At 47.0% G+C, this 6,067-nt stretch overlaps 1 pseudogene; it reads right to left on the reverse strand.

The window, feature by feature from the left end:
* Window positions 1-1,024: 1,024 nt before the first annotated feature.
* On the reverse strand, window positions 1,025-3,086 carry LOC100771054 (annotated as a pseudogene).
* Between the last annotated feature and the right edge of the window lie 2,981 nt (window positions 3,087-6,067).

Consider the following 6,067-nt stretch of genomic DNA (forward strand, 5'->3'; position numbering starts at 1 on the left):
ATGGGAAGGATCCTGACCATGCTGGTGTAAAGTGGGCAAGTGAGATCAAAGGGAAGGCCCCGCCCACTGTCATGGGGCCAACATCTGGATTCTGTGAGGCATTCAGGGACACTAGTGACAATGCATCTCTAAGGCTCACTCACCTGAGGGAATAGGGCACTTACCCCATTCTGCCAGCCACTGACTGAAGCTATTGCCAATTGTCTATCCCTAGTTCCACTGGCCTGTGGTAGGTAAAGGGAGGCCAATGGCAGCTGTAAGCCAGGCTGATAAGCTATGACAAGGAAAAGGCTGAAGGGGATGGAGATAAACAAAAGATACTCACCTAGATTCATTTATTTTTTTCCCTGCCAACTAGAGTCAACTAGCAGAGGCCAAGTGGAACATTTTAGAAGGATGTTGAGGTCAGTTTCTATGATTGATTAGTAATGTCTGCTATGGCTGTCACAGTGGAGAATAGAGTACATTCCTGGACCAACACATGCCCTTTAGTCTCTAGCTTCCATGGACTCCTGATTCTTCAGTGTCCCTTTATATTTACTTATTTATTTACTTTTTTTTTTTTTTTTTTTTTTTTTTTTTTTTTTTTTTTTAGTATAGTCCAGGATGGTTTCAAATTCATGGTAATCCTCCTGCCTCAGCCTCCAAAGTACTGTGGTGATAGGCATGAGCTATCACACCAGCTTTGGTGTTCCTTTTTTTTTTTTTCTTTTAGGGGAGCAAAGGTTTATTCTGGCTCATGGATCAATCGAGGGGATACAGTCCATCATGGTAGATAAGGCACAGTGGTAAGACTGAGACGGCTGGCCACATCATGAGGAAGCAGAGAGCAGACAGGAGTGAGACCTACCTATAAAACCTTAAGGCCCGTCCCACATCTCTCTGACTCCCAGTGACTGACTCAGTTCCCTCATTGTTCCTAAGGGGCCACAACCTTCCAAAACAGGAGATGAAGCAATCATCTTCATGTGAATGTATCAGTGACATTTCACATTTCCAACCCCAACACTCTGCAAACAGAAAATGCCAGCCCCTCCTGTGGTAGGCTTGGACTAACACCTTGTGGCTGTGTAGCAACCTGAGTGTGGCTGGAACCCACCAGACCTCTGTATTAGAGTTCATTCACCTCACGAAGCGAGTAGTCAAGGATGGTGTCCTGATCCTGGAACTTGAAGTACCCACAGAACTACTTCTTCTGAAGCAGGAGTGGGAACCAGTAGCTGTCATCAGGCCACATGTCTGCAAAGGGAATCTGGTCCAGTTGGAACCACTGAGGGCACATTTCGTCACTCTCTGTGGGCATCCCACGCACATGGTCAGGAGAGAAGATATGCACATCCATCAGCTCCTCGGAACCCACAAACTCAAATGAGATGTGGCCCACCTTGTGCAGTGCATCTACTGTCAGGCCCCTCACTTCCTGCAGCTCCCTCTTAGCTCTGTCCTCAATGGTCTCTCTTTGCCCCCAAAGCCATCCAGTGGCCAGCACCAAAGCCCCTCTTCTTCATGCCCAGCAGAACTCGCTGCAGCACCAGCACCAGCACCAGCGTGTAGAGCCTGGAGGCGCCCATGGTCTCCCAGGTCCTCCCACGCACCGCGAACCATCCATACCTTCGAGCCACAGCCACAGCTTCCTGGGGTGGGGCTTTGGTGTTCCTTTAGAGGGACACTCCTCATGTTGTTCAATGTTTCTTCCTTTGGACTCCTTCAGTGCAGGTTTGGTCATGTTAGGCTGGAAAAATCACATCTCTCCAGGGCTCTGCTGGCCCAGGAACCCTTGACGGAAGGGCAGCCGGAGCCCTACACATCATTTCAGTATATATTCATATACACATGCTCCTGGAGTCCCACTGTAGGCAGCTATGGCATCTTGAGCACTGTCAAGCTGCTCTTCAAGGTGCCGTGCCAGTCTGCACTGGGCAAACAGTATGTAAGAGACCCTTTCCTCAGCCCTTGAAATCCCCAGGCTTTGCAACATCTGCAAGTCTGGTTCATGTGACATGGTGATGGTTTTACTATTCCTCCCACTACTTCAATGTTACCATTTTCTGAGCGCTTACTTTCACCACCTGCTATGCGGCACTTAAATTACCCCATCTTGTCTTCTCCATCACAGGAGACAGGTCATCCATCTCCATTTTTCAGATGAGGAAACTGAAGTCTAGAAGCATTATGCTATTTGCCCAAGACTCTAATCTGGAAGGGCAGAACTAGGATTGCAACCATAGATAGGCCTGTCTCACTTCAGCCCACAGACCGGAACCTCTGGCCCTAACTCCACTGATGGTCCTTTTAAACATGCAGTGTCATGAGGATTTTCTTCTCTGGTGGATAGCTTGTTTATGCAGGCTGCTCACTTTTCAATGAGTGATTTTTTTTTTCTTACTGACTAATGGGCCTTTCTATTTTGTGGAATATACATTTATTGGGGCGCTACCACACACGATGACAGCATCATTTGACAATGGCACAATTACTCAGGATATAAAAGGCAGGCTCTGCCCACAGCTGGGGTCCAGAGGCAGTGGAGTGCAGTCTTGTCCCAGGTCTGTTGGGATGGGCTGGCTTTACCCCAGGGCAAGCAGGCTATCTCAGTTATGTGGTCCCAAGGAACAGCTCACCCATGGCAAGGGAAACCATGAAAGCTGAACCCTAGGCCCAGTTCACAGACATCATAGAAATACTTGCTGAAGACCTCCACACTGCTGCTGTTGGCTCCTGGGGAGGTCAGGAGGGAACATGGATACCCATGCTGCTGCAGAGGTAGGGTAGGGGCCGGTGTAGAGGTAGCAGATGGATGATCTTCTGTAATGTGATAATCTCACAAAGCTGGGAATCTGCTGGTCCTATGGCAACTGGGCAGCTACTGCTCTGGCTGTGGATTCCCCCACCACTCCCTTCCCTCCTTCTTTTTATGACGTGTGTGTGTGTGTGTGTGTGTGTGTGTGTGTGTGTGTGTGTGTGTATGTGTGTGTGTACACACACATGCTTGCCTTGGAGGTACAGGTTGCCATGAGATGCCTGACATGGGTGTTGGGAATTGAAGGTCCTTTGCAATAGCAGCAAGTGCTCTTAACCAATGACCATCTCTCCAGCCCCTTTGTTCTTTTTTTTATTATTATTATTTTATTATTTTATGTGTATGAGGGTTTTGTCTGCCTGTATGTTTGCCTGTGTGCCTGGTGCCTTCCAAGGCCAGAAGAAGGTTCTTTTTTTTTTTTTTGGAGGTGGAGGAATCACTTTGAACTCATGGTGATCACCAGCCTCAGCTCCCTTATGATGGAGTAACACATAGGAGCCACCAACCCTGGTCTGAAAAGCCCACCATAAAGGCTGTACACCCCTCTGCTAGCCTATACCTGGTCACTTGCTTGAGGGATTCTCCAGGTTCCAGGTTCCCTCTACCTTTTTAAATCTGTCTTCCTGCCTATGCTTGGTAAACTACCCCCTCCCTGAAGCCTTCATGAGCACTCCTCCCTCTGGCATTCCTTAGCTTCTGTCCACATCTTAGCTTGCTGAAGCCAGGAGGGACCCACTGGACATGGGACTCCTGGCTTGCATTGGACAGACTTGGTTTTCCGTCGGACTAACAAGTTATTATCTAAGGAGATAAGCAGCAACCTCTCCAAGTCCCAGCTGTTGCGTCAGAAGAATGGGGTAAGAACAAGAGTGTGGGCCGATGGAATAAGCCCACCCTCTGAGTTCTGAGTGTCTCCATCTGTTTCCAGTCACAGAGAGATGTTCTTGAGAACTGGGGCTTAGTACTGGAAGCATCTAAACTAAACAAGCAGCCCAATTACAGGGGCCAGGAGACAGAGAGCTGCAGCTAGCTGTCTAGGAAAAAGGTCCAAACCCTATCTCAGCATTCACTGTTCCTGGGATGCTTTCCACACCCTGGGATTGCAGCAGCTCATCCTCCCTGAGACTGCACTGCCAAGTATAAGACAGAGAGGGACATCCATCTGCTTTCCTTACAGGGATGTCAGAAGGCTTCCTCAGTCGCCAAACAGCTCAGCTGGGAGAGCTATGGGTTCCCGTAGGTAGATACAAGATTGCTACAAGGCATGTCAACAAACAAACCTTCCTATGAGTTACCTAATTAGACACTTGCTTAATTCAGATGTTGCAAATTTTCTTAAAGTCCATACACCTGAGATTATGAACTCAAGAGGCATGGTGCTCCAGGAAGAGTGACATGGTGCAACTTCAGGAAGCCTCATCAGGAGCTTTTGTTTGAATCTTTCCTTCCCAACCAGTTGCTGACTTCTGTCTACCCAAGTCCTCAATTACTGTTAACACTGCAAACAGTCCAGATCCAGAAAGCACACGCAGAAGCAATAAGTTGATCCAATAATCTGAACTGAGCAAGCAGAAACAATTTACTCTTAACATGTCTAAGAAAAAAACCAACACTTTGAGATGACAGAAGTGTTACAGCTACCTTTTGATGTTACTCTGTATGAATGGAAATATACACATTACTACATCACAGTCTTGAAAATATTTTGATAAGCATTTAATTTTAAGTTTCCTTGTAATCCTCCATATTTGGTTTTATGCATTTGAAAACATAATTCTGAGAGGGGTTTCCATAGACTTCATAAGATCTCAAAAAGGTCTGTGGCACAGAAAGAGGTTAAGAACCCCTGTTCTGGGGGACAGGGCAGACGGCTCAGCAGGTACTGTGCATGAGGACCTGAGTTTGGATCCCCAGCACCTCCAGTGTGTGGTGCCAGAGGCTGTAATTCCAGTGCTGGGAGGCACAGAGGGAGAAAGATTTCAGGGGCTTGGCCAGTCAGTTTAGCCAAGTTACTGTGCTCCAGTTTCACTGAGAGACCGGAAGGAGTACATACATGCATACACATGCACTCCCAAACAAAAAAAAAATTCCTGTTCTAAACAAGTCAGTCACTAACAGCACAGGACGAGCATTTAGCAGAGAAACACATGAAAATGGCTTTGATAATTAGGAATTTCAAGTAAGGTAGGAACTATGCCCCAGAAGTCACTATTACACAAAGTCAGAAGCCATACTAACTACAAGTCAGCTTTCCACAGAAGACAACACAGTTCCCAGTGCCTCAGCCTTTATCACAGGCCACACTGCAACCCACACTAATATAGTACAAATAGTCAAGGGAAGATGAAAAAGTAATCAGAACTGATGATACTCAAATAGGACAACAGGACACCTAGCAACCGGAAGCCTGGGGGAGGGACAGCTGAGGGCAGCCTGCCCTGTGGCTGAGGGACTGCAGACTGGTAAGCAGACTGGAAACGTGGCTTGAAAATTCAGTCCAACAGGAAGCAGTTTCACGGGGACCTGTGCTTCAGTCTTCTGTTTGCTTGGTTCTCACCCTTCCTACCTTCAACACAGTTCGTTGTGGTGACTCCCAATCATAGCATGATCTCACTGCTACTTCGGAACTGTAGTTTTGCTACTGTTACGAATCATAGTATAAGTATCTGATATGCAGGCTATCTGATATTTGACCCTCAAAGGGGTCTTACCCACAGGTTGAGAACTACTGACATCGATTGTGACCGAGATACAGGGTCCTAGGCTTCCAACAACATTAAGGGAAACAAAGGCTAAAAAATGTAAGTAAAGACAACACGATTGTAGGTAAGTCACTTAATAAAAAGAAGTGTAGAATAAGGAACATAGCCAGAGGCTGAGGCAGGAGAGATCTGGCTCAAGGCTAAACTGAGCTACATCATGAGACTGCCTCAGAAAACCAAGGGCTCAGATGTAGTTCCGTGGTAGAACACTTACCTAATATGAGCAAGGCCCTGGGTTTGGTCCATAGTACAAACCAACCATGCATTTGCTCCTATTCCCCAGGCTACTCCACACAGCTGTCTCAGAGTCATTCTGTGATCCATTCTTCATTGAGACCCTGTGGCTTAACACCTCTGCAATGACTCTCCACTATGCTTGAGATGAAGGCTTAACATGGTCTTTTATTATTCATAGCTATGACACGCATGAACAATCTGTACTCCTGGCTTCTTGTCTCTCAGCTTAAGCGCATTGTACCCACTGCTTGGAACACTGTTCCCTGTG

This window comes from Cricetulus griseus, chromosome 2 (genome assembly GCF_003668045.3).
Source record: "Cricetulus griseus strain 17A/GY chromosome 2, alternate assembly CriGri-PICRH-1.0, whole genome shotgun sequence".
NCBI classification, from domain to species: Eukaryota; Metazoa; Chordata; class Mammalia; order Rodentia; family Cricetidae; genus Cricetulus; species Cricetulus griseus.